At 40.3% G+C, this 25,528-nt stretch overlaps 1 protein-coding gene across 1 annotated transcript in view; it reads right to left on the bottom strand.

Moving 5' to 3' along the window:
* Positions 1–25,528, bottom strand: part of slc17a5 (solute carrier family 17 member 5) — a 950,640-nt gene that overhangs the window by 185,007 nt on the left and 740,105 nt on the right. The gene's annotated exons all lie outside the window — the stretch shown is intronic.

The raw sequence follows: 25,528 nt of genomic DNA, 5'->3' as shown, positions 1-25,528 counted from the left end.
TAAGGTAAGCCTCATCTATGCTACAGAAAACTGTATTTCAGCTCGAGAGTCTCCCTTAACCTCAGTCAACTCGCGTTGTAACGACCAAGCAGGCAGGTTTTGGCAGCGAGCAACGAACGTCACAACTGATGAGAGTTGATGTCATTTGTGTGAGTTTGTCATGTTGGAATGAACTGTTGAAATGAGGCGCAGCACACTCTTAAGTGGAAAATTTATTCACACAAGTTTCCTTTTTTTTTCGCTGGAATGAAGCCTCTCATACCGTACCGTGACACTGGGAGGAATCGCTGCCAGCGCCGCTATAATGAAGCACATAAAAATGTAGCTGCTCTCATTGTCGGCAGTGCAGCCTCGTCCCGCTCTCAGGCGTTCCTAATAAGTTGCTATGTCTAGACACCAACAGATGTTTCTGTTGTGTCTTTTAGATCCTTAAGTAGTTGTTGTGTTTAGTCTTATAGGCAGCTGCTGTTGGTTCCTTCACTCTTCAGACATGCACATATTAGCCTAAAACTCCACCTTTACCTTCTAACTACTACCTCGAATGCCATTATAAAGACAAATTATTTTAGAGTCCATAGAATATCGCTTTTCTCTGCAGATGAAAAGATGCTGTGTAACCCGAACTCCAGGCTTTTGTACATGGGAGTTGTATCAATAGATGTCATTGAACAAAGCTAACAGAACACGACCTTTACCGGAGTTCTGAGGTTACAGAGGAAGTCAAAATAGATGAGTGGATTAAGTGAGAGCCGACGTCCCCGGAGACTCATTAGAATAGGCGAGGAAAAAGAAGAGAGAGGGAGGAAAGGACCGATCCCAGCTGGACTGACCTCATCACCGGGAAAAACTCTGCGGACTTCCATCTGGTCAGGTACCAAATCGGGAGATGGTCCGTACAGCTTCTCTGAGTGGGAAAATCCATTCTAAAATCAACACAGCATTCTGGCTGTTTTGGCAAACTGGGGTGCAGCCAACACTCATCTTTATTTTTAATTAGTTAAATGTTAAATTTGTGTGTTTTGCTTGTTAGAAAATTGCAAGAAAAGTCTTTGCATGGCATGTTTCGTCCAAAAAAACAGCCCTCAAACCTAAAGATATTAACATAAAACGAAGAAAAGGCACAAATCTCTGCACTCGAGAAGAAGGAAAGTGGTGATTTAATGTTTATTTAATGTCGTGTCACAACTTAATCAAAATAGTTTGTGATTTATTTTCTGTTAATCAGCTATGCAAGCAAAATTTGACTTTTTCTGAATCATCAAAAATGGGTCACGTTACCAGAATTGTGTCTTTCATTGAAAGTTTTGTTTAATGTTGTTTTTGCAGTGACTGATGGAGAATGGGAGGGTGCAGGTCATTCATCCCAACTACTTACATTTAGCAAGATTCAAAGCAGAAATACTCTTGTAATGGTAATATTCTTTCAACTTTTACTAAGGCAACCCCCAGAGCTGTAACTATATATAATATTCTTGTTAATAATATCAAATAATTAGACATTCACACATATTTAGTCTCCTTGTAGCCACATGGAACATTATGTATTAGTATGAAAAATGCTATTTGAAGTGTCTGTCTTTAAATATAATATATTTTGATGTAAATATGGTGATGTGCAGTGATAAAAGAAAGTCCCCAAAAATGTCTTTTTGGCTATAATGTGTTTTGTTGAAAATCGCTGCACCTTTTGTTTGGAATTGGACAGCTTTTACATCCTTTATAGTCTGCTTTCTGTACATTTAAAGCATAAGAACAGGAATTTCAGCAGCATCTTTGCAGAGTCTGAGTTTGTCCACCTTCATCTTGCAGCGTTGGTCCGGTGTGAGGCTGCAGCCATGTGTGGCCCAGATTGTGATGATGTGATGGATGATGTGAGTAATTCTCATTAACTGGGAAATGGCACATTAACATTTATTACTTCTGAAAGAGGTATGATTACCTGCGTTTGCATTGGTGGAAGGCGGCCCCGTGTGCAGGCGCTTTAATTCCCAGATTACGCTATCCTCATGCCTTGTGAAACAGAACACACGGCCGCTTTATTTTCCTGCTCGCTGGCGTTTCCAGTAACTGCAGTAAATTTTTAGTCCAACTCCTCTTCTCACTTCGACTTGCAAGTGTTTTTTTTCTTTCCTGCGCAGGCAACAGGATAAGACTTAAAGCGGCGTCTCCTTTGCCTCTGAACGCCGTCCTCTCCTGCGGTTCTGCTCTCTGGGGTCTACAAGTGTCCCAATCCCTTCCTCTGGCCTCGGCTTCTAACCTAGATCAAATGTTAGGCTTTAAAAAGCTAAAGTTTGATGTGGATGAGCAACTGCCTATGAAACACTTTAATCCGCAATGCTGTAATGTATTTAATTTCACACCCTCTGATGGTGTTGCCCCTTCTTAGGATTACCCAGGGGAGGAAGGGGTGGAGGTGGGGGCACGGGGGCAGTCACTGGAGCTGTTTGTAGGGGAGAACAAGACTTAGGAAAGACAGAAGGTGGAGAGAGAAAGAGGGGAAAAAGGCAATCAAAGCTGGCTGAGGAAAGGAGGAGAGAGTAAAGAGCAGAAAAAGATGCAGAGAAAAGTGTGAGATCGAGGAGGAAAAGGGCAAAAAAACAAACAAACACCCAAGCATTTCTAAAACCGTGGCTGGCTTCACAGAGAAAAAGAAAGAATGCCACTTTACAATTTGGAATGCTTGTATTCAAATAGAAGGTCGGAGCTTTGGAGCCCGGAGAATGCAGCTATATCTGCATTGTCACATCCCCCCTTGCTTGGATAAGGGGAAAAGACACCCTGGCAAATCCCATTGTAGAGCTTGGGAGCTTCATAAAAGTTAAGGAGCGATGGATATAGTCTTGGCCCCCTTATGAGATGAGGATCTATCTGGCCTGGCTGCGGAAGCCCTAGACGCATACGCAGGGATATTGGAGGCAATAATTCCCCGGGACGGGAGCACACACAGGCTCCTTTATATCGCCCCCTAATATCCAATTTACGGGCTCAGGCCCTCCGCCAGAGCAGCCCCCGAGAACTTAGAATGCACAAACGCCAGCGTGAGATGGAATTAGGGCCAAGTTCTCTTTTCTTCTGTTTGCCAAAAGTTTGAGGCTTACAGAAATATGAAACTGTTTTTTCTCTCTCCTCCCCCCTCCACCCTCTCTGTCCCTCTCCCTCCCCTCCCCTCTGTTAACCCAATTCATCCATTAAATAGACAAGGAACTGAAAGCAACAAATAACCTGGGCCGGGTACGGAGAAACGACTTGATTCGGTGTGGTTTTGGTTAATAAACGCCGCGCTTTTCCAACACAGTGAGTAGGAAATGTCGTAAACAAGCATCACTGATTGCAAATAACATCCAGTTGTTAAATATATTAGGCCGTTGTTTGAAACCCGTCTGGTCGATATCGTGGCTGAAGCCAAAGTCTGCAAATAAGGGAGCTTTGATTATTTAGCAGAAAGCTGCAGAGGGGTGAGGGGAGTCTATCATGCTTAGATGAGTGGGGGATTTATTTAGGTTTTGGGTGAAAAAGTAAAAGTTAGAAAGTGTATACATGCTTAAGAGGCGTGATATTCCCCCTCTGCTGATCTCCTTATCCTCTCCTTAGCCTCCCTAAGCGGTATGTGGTGCACACACACACTGCCACATCCCTCTGCTATTGCTGGATGAATCTCCTGTGAACCTTGCCAGCCTGCCTTGCCTGTGGATGTATTTACTCATAACAAGGGCTTAGGCCAATAAGAATATATGGTGATTTATACTGTGACCAGCAGGGGATTGTGTTGCCCTAATGCTTTAAGTATTTTACACTTTGCTAAACTCCCTGACACCTCCGTGGATAAAATCCCCCATTTGTAGTAGCGCCGTCTCCGCCTTTCCTCGCAACTCTGCGCTAAGCGACAACAAAACAAAGTGCAATCAAACGTTGCCGCAACTGGAAGGAAAGGAAATGGTTCAGGAACTGCTTTCGAGGCAGATACGCAGGAAATAATAACGCATCTGCTCCATTATACCCCTACACAGGAAACAGAGCAAGTAGCAGAGAAGCATATTATAGAAGACGCTGTCCTGCATCTGTTGTTTCAGCCAGGATTTCAAAATAACATATGCAGACATTCAAATAAGTGACTGTAATTATTAGGACTCAAGTGAAATCAGGTGATGTCATACGCTGGCAATTCTGCAGACAGAAGTAAGAAAATTAAAAACATAAAATGCAGTAAAATACAGTAAAAATATAGGAAAAATATAGGAAAATTGCAATAAACATACAGTAAAAATACAATAAAAATATAGTTAAAATATAGTGAAATTATAGGAAAAAATAGTAAAAAAGTACAGTAAAAATACAGTATTATCAGTAGCTTGTTTTTTACTGATTTATGGTAATAAATCCATTTATAAATGGCGCTACTTTGGCTCTGAACCTTTATCTAGCTGTGGTCGCTCTGTCTTCTGGAGTGATTTGATTGGTTGTACGTCACGAATAAAACTCCTTTAACTTAACATCTGTAAACAAAACAAAAACGTATCAACGAAGTTTTCTGTTAGAGTTTGTGTTCTTCTAAGTTTAACTCCCAAGATTTTAAATACTTTCATTTACTGCAAATGAATATCTCCTCCAAGTGTCTCACTAATAATCATTATCAGCCTTAAAAACCCACAAACACCCCCCCTCTATACTGGACCACACTTAGTACAGTCCGGTTCCCCCTTCTATAAATCTGCTTGGAATCTTCCACTTCCTGTTTGTCAAAGTGGCCTTCTACCTGGACAGGTTTTGTTGGAGCTCATTAACAAACATTTTGGGTAACTGCACTTTGATCTGGATGGATGGCACTGAATTAGTCTGTTTTAATGAGACTGAGTTCAGATGTGTAGCTCTGTCATTAAATAGGAAATTATTTCTCAGAATTCACAGAGAAAAGTCTGAAATGTTTGCTAGGTTAGCGTCCCACATGTTCTTTGGCTCAGCTAAAGCTAACTCTCTCCAACTTCTGGATCTCTGGAGTTGCTTGTTGTTCAAATATCTTGCTAGAGGGGCTGAAGCTCAGAAAGTCTGAGATGTTTGTTCAGAATCAGCTCATTCTCAAGTCTGATCTGAACTGTCCTCTTTTATTGAAACTTTCCCTAAACTTAGGAGTGAATGACAGAGCAGCACATCCAGACTCGGTCTCATTTATGTAGAGATTAAACTTCAGTGTCATTCATTGATGTTAAAGTGCAGTTTTTCACATGCTTGTTGCACATGCTCCCAACCAAACCAGTCCAGGTGGAAGACGATGTGAAGAGAAGCTCCAGAGCTCTGTGACTATTATTGCAAACGCAATAACAGACTGACACTCACAACACTGCAAATATGTCATGGCAACTACAAATATATGTCAGGGTAGAGACTGCAATTTGGCAGAATTGGAGTCTCTACCAGTAGAAACTCCAATCCTACCAGTAGAGATGGAACTTTAAATCTGACCCTAACCTTAAAAGTCTAACCTTAGCCCTGACAAATCTCTACTGGTAGGATTGGAGTTTCTACTGGCAGAGACTCCAGTCGCAATCTCTACTGGTAGAAACTCCAATTCTACTGGTAGAGGTTGCGATCGCAATCTCTACTGGTAGAGACTCCAATTCTACCAAATCGCAGTCTCTACCCTGACATATACATTCCAACAATGTCATCAGCATCTTTATTCACTTATTTTGCCACTCAGAGGGTGGCAAGATGGGTCCGGAGAAAGTCTTATTTTGACTTTATTTATTATCTCCAGACCCATCTCAGAGTGTATCCTTCCATTGTCTCCAGGAGATCAGATATTAATATGTTCTGTAAATACGTTATTGTGGCATTTTATAATGATGCCAAGCGAGGAGTGTATTATAACTTTCACTTATTTGTTTGAACCACCAGGCCTCTAGGGGGCATAATTGTCTTAGGTGTCGTTGTTTGCAGTTCGTGCTCATATGTAGCTGCCTCAGCCAATAATCAGCTTGACAGGAAGTGCTAACAGCTTCATTAGCGCGAGAATGCTAGCCTCTTTTCACCGTCTGCCAGTTCATTCGTAACCCTCCGAGTGGCAAAATAAGTGAGTAGAGATGCTGATGATATTGTTGGAATGTATATTTTGTAGTTGCCATGATATGTTTGCAGTGTTGTGAGTCTGTTATTACGTTTACAATAATAGTCGCGCTTTCAGGCTTTGGGGTAGTTTAGTTTTAGCTTTGATTTATGTACATTATTGCTTACCAGTCACCTGCAGTGGTTTTCTTATGTAAATTAATCCATACTTGCCTGTAATACTTTTGTGTTTGAAGTCTTAAGCAGTTTGTACTGTTATTGACCAGCATATTCTGTATGTTTATTTCAGTTTCACACTTCTCTGTATTAAAATCCATTGAACTACCACACTGGCCTGTTCCTTAGAGGATGCAGTACAGAGGAGAGTTTAGCTGGCTGTGAATCCCAGTATAGGACAGGAGTCACACTGAGTGTAACAGTACAATAAATATCGCACATTTACATTGGAAATAAATGTCCTTTAATTAGACATCGTCATGCAAAAGTTGGATTTCCCTTTAATGATGTTCAAATCTTTGTTGAATGTTTTGATGTTTCTAAATGTTTTGACACTCGGCCCCAAACATTAAAACCTTCTACGGCTCACAAGCTGCAGTAACTCACACATTATCAACGATCTTTCTGAGTAAACTAAGATAAAATGTGAAAAACTGCCTGATTCCTGCATCATGAATGTAAATCTTTTTGGTTTTAATGACAGTAAACTGAATACATTTGGGTTTGACATTTTATAAACCAAAACAAGAAATGAATTAATGGGGAAAACAATCAGATTAATGGACCAAGAAAATGTGTTTTACAACATATGGCTGAATTCCTCCAACATTACAAGATACATACAATTTAAAGCCAAACCAAACAAACCCGGTTCAGTGAAGAGAAGCAGAGGAAATGTTTGACTGCAGACATAAAGCAGGAAGACACTGAGGTGTTCCTGATGACACCAAGCAGCCACCTGGACAGCCAATAGGAACACAGCTTACTGGAAGTCCAGAGGGCTGGCTTAGTGAAGGAAGTTTAGTTTAAAGTTGAAGCAGAAAGTTAAAAAGTTGAAAACCACCTTCTGATCCCTGAAATCTCTGAGTTTTCACACAAAGAAAACCTGAACAAGTCCAACTAGTTCCATAGTAGAACCTTCACTGTAAAAACTTCATAGTATGGTGTGTTGCTCAAAAAACATTGCAACCGGCTGTCAAGAGTCACCAAGGAGAAACATAAAAACAGGACAAACGCTGGTTTCCAGGGGATTACGCAGCTATTTATTTGAAAGAGTAAGTTTACAACACAACACAACATGTGAGCAGAAAAATCTCAAAGTCTGTCTTTAGTTCAGCTGAAAATATTAGTTTTTGTCTTTTTTATTGACCAAACTTTTCAAGAAGTAGATGAAGAATAATTAAAGCTCTCATGTAGAAGTCCAACTTATTTTGGATCCTTGTTGAGAGTTTACTCTTAGAGTTTGTAAAGCTGTTGAGTTTTTAGAGTCACATGGATTGTTTTGACATTTAGTAACTGAGTCCTGAAATAAAATTACAGTTGTGGATTTCTGTCATTTAGTCTGGACTAAAAAAAAATAAAAAAATAGCAGCATAAATCTGAAACGTCTTTATGACAAGTCTGGATTGAGGTTTCTCACTTGATAATGATCAAAACATGAAATTTAGGTTGGTTTAAAGGAATATTCCACCTTAAGTCTTTGAATGTAGACCTAAAAGGTTGGTTTCAGGAAGTATTCCACCTACAAGGTCCTCACACATCCACCTTAAATCTCTGGACATGCACATAAAATTTTGGTTTAACCAAGTGTTTCATCTAAAATCCTCAAAGAGACCTGAGGGGCTGGTTAAAAGGAATATTCCACCTCAAACCTCCACTAGGGCAGTATGTGTAGCAGCGACAGCAGAAAGAGGTCCTCTCTGGGTGGAAGAACGGCGTCAGAGTGGCAGCTCCCTTTCTGCTCTTACTTTACTCACTAAACTCAAGGTCCATGGAGGACTCCAGTAGTGGTCGTTTCCTGCTGCAATTAACAGGGTTGTATATAGTGCTGTTCTTGCACAATATTTATCACTTAACTGCCCTCAGGATTCTGTCATTGAGCTTACCCATTTTACATAACAGGCAGATGCTGCAGCTGATAATGCTGTAATTCACATAAAGGAAACAAGTCCATCAGAATTTGAATGTTAACAGTCCAAAACGAAAAGGTCATATACAGCTTTCCGATTGGGTTAAAGAGACAAAACAAAAACATGAATAATACTTTCTTAAAGCGAGAGGTTGGTAGCAGCTTTCATTTGTTCTTGCTACTTTTCAGTGCCCCCCCCCCCCCAATTATCTGTTGTACCCCCCCACTGAAATTAATCTGGATCTGCCCCTGGTTCCATTGTTTACATTTTTCAGATTTAGGCATTGTTAGCAATGTCTATAAGCAAAGCCATAAGTTGATTCAGGTTGATTTGATTTTTTTTTTTAAGTTCCGCACTTTATTTTAATTTACAGTTATATATAAAAAAAAATGTTTTTTGAACCGTACTGAATTTATTTGGTTTTGATAGTCATTGGCTGCATGCAGACGCTAATAAAACTAGTAGGTTACATCAACATATAGCTATCGCACCAATTCAGGTTTGACATTATGATGTTCTGGACCTTTGCTTTAATTGTTAGCAATTGGTTTAGTAGCTCTGCAGGAAATGATCAGGCGGATTTAGAAGACAAAAAAAAAAGGATTTATTTACAACATAAAAGGACTACAAAGATGGCGTAGCGAGCTTTCCGGAAGCGGCTACTTCTAGAGGCCGGAAAGACAAATAACGCCATCAACTCACGCAAGGTAACACTGAAGCAAGAAGATAAATTACTTCACCGCATCAGCGAAACTGGGAAAACTGTAACTACAGGACTTATCCTATTCTGTCTAGCAGGAGGCTATCGAACTTACAACTTCCGGGATGCTCAGGACCGGGACACAGCAGCGGTTTCTGCGCCAAGATGCAGAAAGGCTGCGGGTAGCGGCAGGTGGATGAAGAGGGACGCCAGCTGAAGAGTTCGGCACAGGTGAGCTTCTTATCTTTCCTCCGTGAGGGCTCCGGGAACCAATGATGATTTTGGACGCGGTAGGTCAAACGACAGCAACAGGTGGATCCGGTTCTGCCACAGAGGTGGTTAGAAGAGTGACGGAGTGCTGGAGCAGAATAACTGAGTGTATTAGCTATGAGTGGTTACTGGCAAAATCCGGCGCTAGAGACTCAGTGGCGTCTGAATATATTGCAGGTGAAGTGAGGCTTGATTGGCTGTAGTCCACCTGTTCCTGAGAAGCCTAATCACAGAGAATGAGCAACACCTGCCGCTGCCACATGCTGCGTGGAGGTCCTGAAAGGGGAAGGCCACTCTCTGGGCCTGGTCTCAGCTGTCCTGACATTAATACGTTTTCTCAGACTGGACCACTTTGAATTTTAATTGAATATCCCTGGTCTACTGGATTGCAATTGTTTTTTTTCTTCTTCTTCCAACTTGTCAACAAGTTTGTATAGGTCTCTGGGGATGGTTTTTTTTTTTTTTTTTGAAAATCCGACCTCTCTGTCAGTTTTTTTGTCATTCAAAAATTAGTGCTTGATTCAGTCAACTGATAATGTTGTGGGCCGGTCTGGACCAAAAATGCCAGAGCTGATTTTTTGCCCCAGTCCACCCCTGCTTCCTGGAGAGGTGTTTTTGTAATGCGGACGTTAGTGGAAAAGGATTTATCGGACACAGATTTCCATATAAAATTTGACATGTTGTCAACTTTTCATCAAGTTTAGATAATCTGTCTTGATTATTTCAACTTAATAAAAAGAACACAATCCAAGCTATTTCTGTTTCAGCTCATCTTATTATTGTTTAGCTCATTAGAAGGTGGTTAGTATTAAATTCAGACGGTTATTTAGTTGAGATTTTAGTGATATCCAGTCACTTTTATTAGTAAGTGTTTGTCTCCATAATAAGTAATCATGGAATTTGTAAATTATGTGATCATAATGAACATAAAAACTTTTTTTTTTTTTTTACTTTTAATGAAAATGTATGCAAGATATCTCCTATGGACTTCAAAAGTCCCTCAATTATATTGTGGCCCAGACAATTTTCGAGTTATTTAGGACAAATTTCATGTCATTCTGGACTAATTTTGTGTAATTATGGATCATTTTCAAGTCATTCTGAAGAAGTTTTGAGTCATTTTGAACAATTTTTGAGTCATTTAGGTCAAATTTCTTGTTATTTTCAACCATTTTTATGTCAGCTTGGCTCGTTTCTCATCATTTTGGATCTTTTTTGTGTATTTGGGATCATTTTTGAGTCATTTGGGACAAATTTCCTGTCATTCTGGACTAATTTCCCATAATTATGTATATATAATATAATATATAATTGCAGGACTTTTTGTATCATAATTAATATTTTAATGGTATCCAGTCATTTTTTTATTAATAAGTTACTGTTTCCATAATAAATAATTCTGGAATTTGTAAAGACATGATCATAATGAAACTAAAAAACTATATATATTTTTACTTTTAATGAAAATGTATGCAGATATATCCCATGGACTTCAAAAGTCCCTCAGTTATAGATTGACCCGGCTCATTCTTTTCACTATCACCTGAAACTCATCACCTAATGCCTTCAGTAAGATTTTATAGTTTACACTAACTAGCTTTGCAGCCAAAAGAAGCCAGAAACTCCTAATATTTGATCACAGACCTGAAACTAGGAGGGAACCTCAGACAACCCCTCATACCAGCCATTCATCTCCATCCAAATCTGTCTCTGTCTTAATCTACCAGGTCATTGTGGCCAAATTCTCTAAATGGCATCGCATCTGAGGAACCTGATACGATATTATCCATCTACCTTCCCCGAAAGGTCAAGCAGAGTGTGCCCAAGCCATAAAAATCCCCCATCTCATTATTTGAGCATTTCTCCTGCTGGTGGCAGAGGGTGCAGCGCGGTGGAAGTGGAATGATATATCGGAGCTGGTCAATAGTCGATCTATAATGACTGTGTTGTTGGGCCTTCACTTTAGAATAATTTATACCCGCGCTGATCAATAACTAATCTTGGGCATAGTCAGCGCTGAAATAAAGAGGAGAATGATGATGGGGGGGGGGGGGGGCTCTGCTGGAATGTGTGGGAAGCCGACGAACCACCACCTCCGGCTGCACACACACCTCCAATCTTCATCATCATCATCATCATCACTGAGCTGAAAAGTTTGTGGACTTTTTGATTGATTTTCTGTAATGCTGTAATCGCCCCCCTTTAATTTGTTTATTAAAAATAGGCGTCGTATAATTTTTTCTGTGGTTGTGTGTGTGTGTGTGTGTGCACATTCATACATCTGCATTTGTGTGTGTGTGTGTGTGTGTGTAGGGGGCTGAACCCTCTGCCCTCAGATTAGCCCCTGGTTGATAGGATTAGGCTCTAATGACTGGGACTTGGAAGACAAAGGGAGTTTCTGCAAAGAGGCTTAGATATGGAAGAATTAGCAGCAACCTTCCATTGCTCTCTCTTCCTTTCCCTCTTTCTTGCCTTGTTCACTCCTTCCCTGCCTCTCCCTCTGTCTTTATGACCTTTTCCTCTCATTGTCTCTCGCATGCGCTTTGTCTCTGGATGTCTTGCAACACTCTAATGCTCACTTCTGACTCTTTCTGTCGGGTCAGCTGACAAATGCATGCACTCAGGCACCTGTCACAGTTGGGATATAGCACTGCTAGGCATTTTTCAAGAGGGAACAGGCTTTACCTTCATGTTTAAAGTTGAAAAAGTACCAAAATGACATGCAAAAGATCTGTTGCTGTCTTAATTTACCATGCCAAGTTGTCAAAGTATGTGTCAATATTAACTTTTTGTTTCTGTAAGGCTATATAAGGCTATATATAACATTTATGTGGCTAAATCAGGCTTTCCATTTTATCTAAAGTGCCAATTTCAGCTCAACTTATTCTAATTTGATGACCTATTTTTAACTGGGACTATTTTGGAAGCCCTGTCATTGCCATCAAACCACTGCCAGTACCAAACAATGCTGCAGTGTCACTAAAATTTCAAAATTAACTTTTGTGTTTCCAAATTTTCAATCGTAGTCATGTGACAGAGGGATATTATGTTCCTATGTAGCATTGCTGTGGCTAAATCGGCTTCCCCTGTAGCTAAAACTTCAATTTCTGCTCAAAAGATTCTACTTTTAAAGAATATTTTAAAGAAAAAAGCAAATGTAAGAGCAGTTGATTGTGTCGGAAATGTTTGGAGACAGAATTCTTCACGTTCACTCCAGAAAAACTACTACAATCTGAACTCTCACGGGGAGAAACAGCTGTCAAATCAGTGCTAATACCTAAGAGTGCTGCAGTGTCACTGAAATTCAAAGATTTACTTCTTTTTCCTAAATTTTATGTCAACTTCCAAACCTTATCACGTGACAGACCAAGGTTATGTCCTTGTGTAGCAGTTATCTGCTCCCTTCTGAGCTAAAAGGCCAATTTAGTAACAAAATATTCTACTTTTATGAACTAATTATAAGAAAAAAAATGTGAGAGGAGAAAATGATTGTGTTGGGAAACTTTGAAGGCAGAAATCTTCACATTCAATCCAGAAAAATGACCAAAATCTGAGCTTTCACTGGGAAAAAGTGCTGTCAAATCAGTGCTAACAGTGTCATTAAAATTAAAAAATTTGCTTCTGTTTCCTAAATTTTATTTTAATTTTCAAACCTCATCACATGACAGACAAAGATTATGTCCTCGTGTTGCAGTTACGTATCTTCCTCTGTAGCTAAATTCCAATTTGGGTCCAAAATATTTTACTTTTATTCATTCTTATGAAGAAATAAAATGCACAAGGAGAAAATGTTTGCGTTGGGAACCCTTAGAGACAGAATTCTTCACATTCGCTCCAGAAAAACTACTAAAATCTGAGCTCTCACTGGGAAAATCAAACTCTTTGATACGATTCAATGCCATCAAATCACTGCCAGCAGCGAACAGAGCTGCAGTGTCACCAGCTCTGTGTTTTTCCTCCCACTAGCCGGCCTTATTAGCCTCTGTGCTAAATGGTCTGATGCGCCGAGGCCCCGCTCAGGTTCTAATTGCCCCGGTCTCAGATGCTCCTTTGGAGGGAGCGCCAGCCGAAACGCAACACAACAAGGGCAAAAAAGAGAGGGATTTAGGAGATTTTCTGCCAGCTTACGTAAGAAGAGAGGAGAGCGGCTCCTCTTTGGTCGGAGCCGAGAGGCTGCTGGTGTGTTTATGTGTGTGGAGATAAACCCATCGGTGGGTGAAACCATTAGAGGAGTATTGCTCAATAAGCCTTGGTATTTTAATTTGGAGCAGAGCGCTGTTGTGTTGGGGGAGAGGTTGAGGCGCAGGGGGAAGAAACAATGAGGGGGGAATGATGAAGAAGCCCAGAATAAGACGGGGCGGGGAGGTTTGTTTGGGAAGTCATGTATGGTGGTGTGAGTCCGAAGGCTGAGTGTTGGTTTGCTGAGCCCCAGCTGGGCTCTAATCCCACCGACTTTCATAAACCTGACTGGGCAGAGCGGCCACAAGCGCTGGCTTTAACGCGCAGGACGCACTGGGAGGTTGTCCACCAGCCAATCTGCTGTCAGTGCTAATCCAGCTATTGAGCTGTTTATTTAATACGTTTAGTTTACTGCCAGAGTTTTCATCCTAACTTCATCAGCTGGGCAGCATGAAGGGCTCCGTCTGCGCCGTTTAATCAGTGACTACTGTTTAAAATAACGTGATGACGGTTAATTTTGCACTTTTAATTACTCCGCCGTCACCGTTATCTCATTTTGGAGTAAAACTGTCCCAAATATTCCTGGAACAGTAATCAAGTGGACACACAATAGGCGACTGCTCATCAGCGGACTGATGTGTTAATACTCTGCTGTGATGTGGAGGCGGTGGGATCCGTGCACCAGCCTCCGTGCACGTGTCAGAGGCCGCAGATCCTCAAAGCCAAATCAACTGCATTTACAGTGTAATAACGGTGACATCATGCAGTTTTCCTAGCTAACCTCTGAGATATGTTGAGTCCAATTTGCTCTAAAATGCTTACATACATTCGTACACACACACACACACACATGTTTGCTTCTCCCCTGCGTCGTGCACACACAGCAGCCCGCCGCCTTTTATCTGGCGCTGGGCAGCAGATGAGGACCATATGCAGCCACAGTGCAATTATAGTGTGGTGAATTGGTAGAACAACACGAGGGCGTTTTGACGGAGCAGTAAATGCAGGTACGGGCCTTTATTAAGCCGGATCAGGTTGCATTGATGTTGTCAGATGGAGACTGGAGTGTATTTGCATCCCTGTGTGTGTGTGTGTGTGTGTGTTTGCATGCAGATGTAGTTCACGTTAGATAGGCGGTTGTCGGCACATCAGAGGAAACGTTCTCCTGTGCTTCTCTGAGGAGCTTTTCCTTCTAAATGCCGACGCCGTGGCTCTCTGCATGAGGCTGCACACATCACCCACCTGTCTGGAGGTCTGAGGGAAATTGCTTGTGATCTGAATGGTTTTGGGGATTCGACCCCAGCAGAGTCTCTTCTGGCGGCCCGACAGGTGAAAGGTCAATCTCTAAAATGTTTATGCTGCGCTCTGTGATGCCGACTCCCCGGGGAGGATCAGATTAACCCCCGCTGCTCCAAAGCAGATCCATATTTCCACAGGTAGGAGGAACAATGAGCTATTACAGTCAGAAAATATTTGCAGATAGTTTGTGTCACAAGAAACAGCAGTAATACAGCGTGATTCAAAATGTGTACAAGTGCAAGAGCAGAAAATGTACTGAACAGTTAGAAGCTTTTATGTTGTGTATACGTGGGATGGACCCTTCATAGTGTTTTATCCTTCACATATACTATATACTATGCTATAACAATATTTAATATATTAAATAATACCTGCACATTAATGGGTTTTTATTTGTCTGTTGTTTTTACTTTAGTTTGGGCTGAAACTTTAAAATGCTGCCAGACAAGAGTGTGACGTTACAAGAAATTATAAAATGTCTTATATCACATTAGAAAAACAAAAAGCCACAAATAAAGAGGTAAGAAATCAACAATTTAACAAATAAGAACTGAAATTTGGCTTCAGTTGTCAGTTAATTCAGTATGTTTTCTTCTGACTAGATCCTTGCTTCTGTCTACTCGCAGATGAAAACGTAGAATATAGTTTTTGATTATGTTTTATGTCTGAAACATGATCTGCAAATTACTAAAGCTGTCTGATGAAAGTAAAAAGTACAGAATTTGCCTCTTGAGCTGCAGTAAAAATCAGTATTGTGTTGAGGTATACTTGGCTAAATTTGGCCCGTACTTTCCATCACTGTAGTTACTTAGATAAAGTGAGTCTGTTGTTGCACTTACAGTCGGCTAAGATTCAGTTAACTCTCTTATGTGACACTTAAAACTAGTTTAGATAGCAATAATTAATCGTCAGTATTGCCCTCTAGCTTCAGGTGTGTTCTCTCTCTCAGTCCGTGCTGTGAAATTAAAACACTTTAATCACAGTTCTGCTCATAAGTGAGTCACATTTCAGAACTTGGGGAAAACAGCGGGATGTTTGGTGCAGCAGTTTGGTTGGAATCACAGCAAACACGTGGACTCGAACTGATCCGCTCGGTCGCTGCTTTCTGGACAGAAGCTCTGTTTTTCTTTTCCCGATCGGAAAATTTGGGCGGCGAGCTGCTCCGTGTCGCTCAGAGTCCCAGCTCAGTGGCGTTTATTCAGAAACAGATCATCTAAGCCGCAGTCTTTGTGTTGTCCACAGGTTTTTAATTCATTAATAATTATTTAGCTTCATTTGATGATTGTTTTTGTGGAATTAAATATTTTAAAATGAATTTTAAAAAGTGAAAGTTGCATTATTTTTGCAGCAATTCAGATACTTTTGATAAGTTTCTCCAAGATTAGTCAAAAATGACATTTTATTTTGGAAAGAAATGTATTTATATATTTATGTGATGGACCCATAATGTGCATACACCCCCTGTCAAAAGTTTTAGGACACTTTCTCATTCAAATAAATTAGATAGTGTCCTAAAACTTTTGACAGGGGGTGTACATAGAGAAATAATTTGAAAATATATTATTTTTGCATAGTTACCTTTTAAGCCCAAAGTTCAGCATTCAACTTAAAAAATACATAAACAAGGATTTTCATGCACTAGAAGTTTTAATAGTCAGTATTGAATCCCCTATAGTAAACCTTTTCTTGCAGTAACATACATTCAGTGTTAATAGGAGAAGTTCATTGCTGCAGTGAATGAAGACATAAAGCTGGCATTTCTCTGCAGGTCGCATCAACCTGTTTAAATAGTTTAACTGACAGAAAAGGTCAATTTATAAGGAACAAAACAACGTATGGCACCGACTGCAGACACAGATTTCCTACAGTTCGGGTTTCTTTAACGGCAGAATAGTGACTTTTTCTTCCCCCGCTGCAGGTGATGTAAAAGAGGAATTTTCAGATTCACAGGTTCTGTCTGCATTTAGACATTCAAGGACGAAGCAAAGAGGAAAAAAAAACGTGGAAGGAAGAATAATTATCGGAGGCAGGTGTGGTATAATGTGTCATAAACAAAGGAGGGAAGAAAGAGCGGCGGAACAAAGGGTATAAAGATAGAAGTGTCAAACATTAGCGCGCGCCAAGTCTTCTGTTGTTGTCTTTTGATGGTTATGACACTTGTGATAATTAACAAAAGCTAAGTGGAAGACGTTTACAACAAATCACGCTGCCTTGATTCTTTGACAGTTTGCGTGTGGGTTTAGAGGAACTTTTCACAGAAAACAAGTTTGTGTCTCATTGTTTGAAAAGCCTTGATGGTTTTTTTTTTTCCAAACGAGTAGAATAATTGCTTCCATTTACTGCAGCCGTTAGCAGCAGCCTCCTGCTCTGCAGCGCTCCTCTGACATTTGTTGTTATGACAGGAATTTATGCTTTGAAAGCTTCTTTATTGGGATGCCGAGGGTCATGCAGTACACGGTGGAGCTTAGATGAGATGATGTGACCACTGACCTCTTCATGAACTTCACCAGAGATAACTTTGTTTGGGAGCGATGGCAGTAGGTTCACTAGCGACCGCTGCAGTCAATCAGTGTGTTTGGTAATCTGATTCGCTGCTGTAGGGATGGACCGGTGCCCTGCTGCTGAACTCACCTGACCCGATACGCCAAATATTTGCTCTCGGTTTAATCTCAACATTTTACGAGCTGATTTGAATTTATTCTGAAGCCCAAATCAGAACCAAACCAGCGCTTTATACTGATGATCCTCGAGCGTGTTTCCATGAACCAGCACCTGAAAAGCAGCAAACATTCACCGGGTTTGTGGCGGATTTTTACAATCTATTACCGCTTTTCAAATCAAAAGCAGATTTGTTGCCTAAATGCTGATAAGAAAGCAGCTTTAAAGCACCACAATCTGATGTAAACTCATATTTAAACCTACAGCGCTGCTTTAGTCTTTCTCTGATTTAGTTCATTAACAGCAAATCATACTCAGCATGACACAATAAAATCCACTGTTATGGTCCATTTTTCACCTGCTATCTATTATATTTCACTTTATTCTGATTTTTATTTCATGTCATTCCTTTATATCACTGAGCTTACTTCCCATATTTGTCTTGTTTCATCTGTGTGTTTTTTCCACATTTTTCACATTTTTTTAATTGAAAACTTTCATATTGCTGTTGTTTAATCCATTATCTCCCAATTATCATGAACAAAATCTTAAAGACCCACATTAGAAAACAATAAATCAGCCATTAGCAGAGGGACTCATTCAAACCCTGCAGCTTTTATCACCTTCACTGACAGACTATATGAGCGCTGCAGTGGTTTTTGTGGCGTGTGAGTGTGTGTTTACTGCCGTCTGTGAGATTCAGATCAGCCACAAGCCAAACACCGGCCGCGGTGAAGGTTTTTCTGTTTCACCAGCCGCTGTGGCGAGAAGCCGGCCGTCGTCTGGAGGAACGTTGCTCTCTGAAAATCGAAGAAAAAGGAGTGTGTGTGGCTGTGAAGCCGGAGGAAAACAACTGTGTGTTTGCTTTATGGTGCACCTTTAAGTCTCTGTTCCAGTGTTTTATATATTTATATATGCAGAGGACACAAGACTTCAAGTTTCAAGAGTTTTTATTTGTCAGATGCTCAGACAGCATCTAAAATGAAACGCAAAGCTCCTCAAGGCTGTGCAATAACAAGACATTATAAAAACAACAGAAACATTAAAGTCACAGTGTCCCAAAAATAAGGTAAAACAAATACAATTTAACAAGTAGGGGCTTGAATTCTGCTGCATTTGTCATTTATTCGCCGCTTTGATGCTCTACTCGGTATTAGAAATAAAGAAAAATGACAAATCAGAGCACATCTGTGAAGCTACGTCGACTTTATTATTGAAGTATTGATTGTTCCAGCAGGGAGTGAATGTTGAATTTTTAAATAAAACAACAGAAAAAGAGGGAAAAGTCACGACATCTCAAAAATTTAAGGTGAAAAAAATGACAATTTAACAAATAGGAAATGGAATTTTGCTTTATTTGCACAGAAATTCAATCCTTTAATGCTCTGCTTAGTATTCAGAATGTACAGAAATGACAAACCAGAACTCCTGAGGTGTCGACTTTAACACGTCTGTCAATCTTCTCCACTTTTATTATTGAAATATTGATCCATGACCTTTGACAAACATTTCCATCTCAGACTGAATATTGAGTTTGGATAAAAACAGCAGAAGAAAATCCCCATGTCACAAATATTAAGTTAAGAATTTAGCAATTTGCCCCAACAGTGGCTGGAATTTTTCTTTATTTGCACATGAATTCAACCCTTTAATGCTCTGCTCAGTATTCAGAATGTACAGAAATGACAAATCAGGCTCCTGAGGTGTCGACTTTAACACGTTTCTCAGTCTTCGCCACCTTTATTATTGAAATATTGATCCATGAACTTCAGCAAATATTTCTAGTTAATTTGAATTTTGCACGTAATAGAAAAATAGGACAAAGTCACAATGACACAAGTAATATGGTAAGAACAGAAATAAAGTCATGTCTCATTAAAAATGTATCAAATAGTGGCTGAAATGTTGCTTTATTTGCAGAAGAACTCAATGCTTTAATGCTTCACTCAGTATTCAGAATGTACAAAAATGACAAATCAGAACTCCTGAGGTGTCGACTTTAACACGTCTGTCAATCTCTGCCATCTTTATTATTGAAATATTGATCCATAATCTTTGTCAAACATTTGCATCTCAGACTGAATATTGAATTTGGATAAAAACAACAGAAAAATAGCAAATAGTCACAAATAACAAAGTGGCATAAAATCTGTGGCTACATTTATAATTTACCAAATGAGAACTAGAATTTTGCTTTAATGCTGCATGAATTCAACCCTTTAATGCTCTGCTTAGTGTTCAGAATGTACAAAAGTGACAAACCAGAACTCCTGAGGTGTCGACTTTAACACGTCTGTGAATCTTCTCCACTTTTATTATTGAAATATTGATCCATGATCTTTGGCAAACATTTCCATCTGAGACTGAATATTAAATCTGGATAAAAACAAGAGAAGAAAATCCCCATGTCACAAATATCAAGTTAAGAATTTAGCAATTTGCTCCAACAGGGGCTGGAATTTTACTTTATTTCTACGTAGATTTAACGTTTATGAATCTTTGCCTCCTTTATTATTGAAATATTGATCCATGAACTTTGTCAAACATTTCCGTCTCAGTCTGAATATTGAAGTTTGAATAAAAACAACAGAAAAATAAAAATAAAAGTCACAACATCACAATTAATTTTGCAATGGAATCTGGAATTTGGCCCTTAGGTCAATGCTCTACTCAGTATTCAAAATGTGTAAAAATGACAAATCAGAACTCCTGAAGTGTCGACTTTAACACGTCTGTCAATCTCCGCCACCTTTATTATTGAAATATTGATCCATGATCTTTGGCAAACATTTCCAGCTCAGTCTGAATATTGCGTTTGGTTTTCTTCCTGTAGCTTTGCTCCGTAGATCTGCTGTTTGCTCTGCTGGGGTTTGCTGCTTTATTACCACCAGGCTCTGCTGTGCTCCCAGGCCACTCTGCTCACACCCATCCAGGAAAAGATGAGTCTTCACACCTCCTCCTGTCCTATCGCTCCGCTTTATAGCTCAGCTCTGGCTCTTTCCACTCTCCTCATCCTTCATCTCTCTGCTTTTTTTTCTCACTTTTCCCTCCCTCTCCCTGTCCCTCTCTCTCTCTAAGGTGCTGATCAATTCACAGTCTCCCCAGGAGGTGTGAGAAACCTCCCCTCGTCCTCACCCATCCACCCACAGCCACCTTTACCCCTCCGCCCTGAACGCTGCAAACCTCTCCTCACCCAAATCCTTCACCCCTTGGATTTTTTTTCTTCTTTTTTTTTTGACGATGATGATTCTCCTTTTTCCTCTTCTGGCCTCCTCTTTTTTTTCCACTTCATCTCTTCTTCTTCTCTCTAGAAGTGTCTGCAACACCATTAGCGCACCTGAAATAATAGAGCCGGTGACAAATGCTGCTGGACGGGGAGGGAGGAGAGGTGAGGAGGTGTGTGTGTGATTCAGCTCTCCATCTATCTGTGGGTTCATTCGGACTCGGCGGTCTTTCAGAGGAAGACCCGGTGGCACAATGTGAGAATTGACGTTGAGCGGAGCTGCTATTCCAGGGACCTGCTGCGTGTATATGTTTAGAGCTGTACGTACGCCTCTGATTTCACACTATATGAGGAAAGCAGCTGTTTATCACCTGCATATATGTGTAGGCGTGATGTCAGTGCGACTGTCGCAGGTTCAGTCGTTCACAGCTCCTCTTCATTAATCCACATGTTCACATTAACGCAGCACCTACAGAGCAACCGTTCAGGGACGAGGCAGCGGCAGTTTTCCTGTTTTGAAGCTAAACGAAGCTTTCAATTACTGATTTTTTTAGATTTAAAGCAACATCTTGAAGACAAGTGATGGAAAAAAAGAGCTGATTTAATCGACTTAGGGCTCTTATCTGTTGAGATTATGACTCTGTTTGGAAATGCGCCGGATAAAATGTCACTTTGGCTGCAAATGAGCAGATTTTGTAACATCAACACTTTAAATGAATCTTCAAATAAACGCAAACACACGTAGAGACACCGGACGTCTGCAGTCAAAGGCAACACACCGAAACACACGTGACACTATTGCATGTTTTATTGGCATTTTAAATGATTTACACAAATAGAGATCATGAGAAATAAGATGTTAGAATATATTAGAAACACTTTACTGTCATTAAGCAGCAATTCTGTCAATCACAAAATATGTCAAGTACAATAAGGACAGTGGAAAAATAAAATATACAAGTGTAATCTATGTTTTATTTTTTAAGAATAGCCTATTTGGTGTGTTAGAAGCCATCAAAACAATACTGTGACTGATATTGCATGACAATTTGTAGGTTCAAAATACAAAATAGTGCAAAAAGTACACAAAAGGTGCAGCTGTTTGGGACATATGTACAAGTTTGATATATAAATAGAAGGTGTGCATGAGAAAAAGGTGCAAAAAGTGAAGATACTTACAGATTTTGTGAATGTAACAGTGAGTAAACTGCAAGTAGCGTCATATAGAGGATAAAAACATATAGAGGATAAAAACACTGACAATGCATCAGAAGTACACATGAAGTAAAACAGTGCATTTATGCTGCAGACTTTCAGCATCTTCTGTGACTGACCTGAGCCTCCTCTGTCCCTCTGCTCCAGCTGTAATTCCCCGCAGCTCCGGTAGAAGGCGCACATGATTAAGCATTAATGCGTGTGAGAGCAGAGAGCAGCTCCACGTTAAGGTTTGGGCCAAACTGCAGGATCCAACAGCAGGAGGGGGAAAACTCCCAGAGGAGAGAGTTACCCCCTGATAAAATATTAAAAAAAAATGCAGCTGATTTCATGGGTTGATATTAATACTGAGATCTGTTATTTTACTGTCATCACATCAGAGTCAGGATTTTAGAAAAGCCAGGATGTTTTTAGAGACACTCCCAAGATATGAGTGTTTTTATCTGTTTAGAAACTCTTGCAAAAAGAAAATAAAAAATCACACCCCATCCTGGTTTATAAGGATTTAGACAAACTAGGTGATAAAATAATTTCTACACTAATATTTATTATCATGAATTAGTAAATAATGATGGAGAATAAATGCTGTTCTATGGAGAATGTGGATTTTACACTCGTGTTACCTCATTTTTCTGCTTATTGCACTAATTTTTTTTGGATGAAATCTCCACACCTTTTGCCTTTTTCCCTCCTCTGACTGAATAATTCCAGCTCCAGATGGACGTTTCCTGACAGGAGATAATGCAGTGGTAGTTTCATGTAATTAGATAAAGTGTGAAAACTTTGCAGCAGGTCTGTGAGTCTGCTGCTGCAGTGACACAAAGCAGAAAGAGGCTCACTGGCCTCTCTCTCTCTCTCTCTCTCTCTCTCTTCTTTCTTTCTTTTTTTGGGTTGCAGATCCCAACATGTTTAGGCGCAGAGCTGCAGGGCTGCAGAAAGTTTGACCTCAGTTTGACTCCTCAGGCTGCCAGTTGCTCCTTGTGTGTTTTTTTTTTCTCCAAACAGACCAGCGGTGATCCAGCCGATCACAAAGAGAGAGCCAATGATTCACATCTCTGACCTGCAGCGCTTTCTGTCTTTATCACTCACAAACAATTCAAATAATAATCACACGTTTGTTTTCTTGCAACAAAAAATACCCGCAAGTAGTTACAAACTATCAAAACGGAACACAAAGAGGAATACACAGCTTAGAATGTCAGTTTTTAGATGTTAAAGTCACTCGAATAAAGAGGATTATTTTCATGATTTGTATTTTTCTGTATAATCTAACATAAAGACTGCAGCTTCTCTTTGTGTCCACACATGCAGGCCGTCTAATAAGGCTTTCATTTGTTTCGCCAGTCAAACGTGCTGTCAATTTGCATTCAGCCGTTTGAAAGTAATACCTGCTGATTTTATTGAAACGACTCAGAGCATTACCGTCAGCGCAAAGCGGATTAAGCAGAAGTGACGGTATTTGCCCCCCTGCTCTCTTTCGGGATACCCAAACGCACTGACCCTCACGAAAGAGCAACTCCGAGGAGAGAAAGTGGAGCTTTATATATATATATATATATATATATATATATATATATATATTGTATGGCTGCTAATTGAAGGAGCTTAATTGCTTTATAATACCGTGGTGGTTATTTTACGGTGAGCAGGCGCTGATCTGGACTCCTTTCATGTGAATTTAGTCCTGGTTTTAAACGTCAGTGGAGCTTGTAGTGGTGGAGCGAGCTGTGCTCCACTAAAACCCACAAATTCAGCTCAAAGTGCGACTGTAAAGCCTTTAATTAGAAAGAACCTCACCAGAAGAAAACGTTTATGCTGGCATTAATGTGCCTTTTAATTATTTACAATTCCATCAAAATAAAAAAATGATACAAAACAATCAGAAAGCAGGAGTTTCTACTCACCAGTAAATAACAGAATTGGTGAAGTTGACGCACTCTTGGGTTTATTTTTTCATCCGGTGTCTGTGCGTAAAAGTCCGCGCCTCGTGGCTCCTCTGCTGCCCGCAGCCCCGGAGCTCTCGGACTGCGGGAGGCTTTGATCGTCATTTCATGCTTGTAAAATCGTCCCATCGGATCCCAGCTCGGATTTTTTTTTTTTTTTTTTTTTACCGCAGGAATCACCGTCGAATGTGTGAAGCCGCATTATCATGTTATGACACCGTTTCTGGCACCGGGGGCAGATGATCGATGGCTGGACGCGCTGCACAAGAGGGGAAGAGAGAGGCAGAAAAAACCCTTCAAACAGGCTGTCACCAACCAACAACACCTTACCAACATAATCAGGAGATAATGTGGCTCTTTTACACACTCTCCCTTCATGTTTGGGCTGGGAAATGCATAAAAAGTTGCATAAAGCTCCAGTGCGTAAAACCCAAAGTGGAAAACAACAACAAAAATCAAATATTCCATTAAAACGTCTCTAAATCTTGAATACATCCTCATCCCTCAAACTAATCCTGCTCATGTTATTCCTTTTTTAAAAAAATATTCCTTCGTATGCCATGAAATATCTCATTAATATTTTAGCCAGATCTGGAGGTAGTTAAACTTCTTTCTTAATTAAAAAAAGAGATCAGCTAAATGAAATAAGATTTGTACCCCTTTATATCCCGGTGAGCAATCAAACATAACGAGATAACGGAGTAGGAAATTAAAACTATTTGCTTAATTTATAACCACACATTACTCAACGATATCATCACTTCCCATGAAATTCCTCAAGAAATTCCGCAAAGTTTCCCTCCATATATTAAAGCCCATCAATATTTGACCAAACTTTTACAATCTCTGTACGGCAGCAGCGTGAGCGGTTCATTACAGAGAGAAAAGATGAATTAAAGACGAGTCTGAGAGCAGAAAGTTGACAAGAAGCGGACTGGAGTGCAGCTCTGTTTGGTTGGGAGAGGTTTGGTGGAAGTTTGGGAGCAGTTACAGGGATTTAATTAAGTCAAAGTGCTGAAATGAGTGTACATGTGCGCGCGTAACAGACAGAGAAAGAGATGTGTCAGTCGAATGACCGCTGTTTTCGTGAAATGACGCGCAGGAGAAGCTGACAGAAGCGCTAAGTGCGTGTTTTCTACCCGCGCATGATGTTTTGTTTTGCGCCTCCTCGCCAATGTGGCCTAAAAGCGATCAATCAGCCCCCGGATCGATCACGTCGGGAGCCAATAGGGGGCTCCCATCCCTGTGCCTCCCTGCCATTGGACAGCCCGGGCAGACTGGAGCGACCCATTCGGCGCTGCTGTGGGGGAGAGGGGACGGACAGCTTTAACTGTTAGACATTAAAACAAGCTGCTGTGATGCTTTCAGAGCTAATTCCAGAGTTCTGATTAAAACTCCAGTGATGTGAACTAAAAAATGCTGCTTTTACAAGAAAACGATGAAGTCTGGCAATAGATATTTACTTGCAAATCACTTGGAGAAAGTTCCACGCTGCTGTTGTCCCTTTTCTGTGGAGTTGCAAGTGTTTTTTTTCAGCTGTGCATTTACATTTTTGAATCTTGTGTAGATTAATGCAAACACAGGGAGCAATCAAAGTGTGTACAAGTTGAATCTGAGCTGAAAGAGGCCCAGAACCTGCAGACTGGATGCCTGGCTATGACCTACACATGCTGCTGGAAGCTTCCCAGGAGCTTAACTTGACCACAAAACTATTATAATGAACTTAGATTTGCCTTATTTTTGATAACAGCAATGACATAAATGATTATAGGATTAAAATGACCACAGAGTCTCCTAATTACCTACCTGACAATAGCTGGCATCAGCAGCTGAGTCGTTTCTAAACTGTTTTCAT

This window comes from Acanthochromis polyacanthus, chromosome 15, assembly GCF_021347895.1.
Source record: "Acanthochromis polyacanthus isolate Apoly-LR-REF ecotype Palm Island chromosome 15, KAUST_Apoly_ChrSc, whole genome shotgun sequence".
Classification (NCBI taxonomy): domain Eukaryota; kingdom Metazoa; phylum Chordata; class Actinopteri; family Pomacentridae; genus Acanthochromis; species Acanthochromis polyacanthus.
The sequence above is the reverse complement of the archived record's forward strand: the minus strand, read 5'-3'. Positions and strand labels throughout refer to the sequence as shown.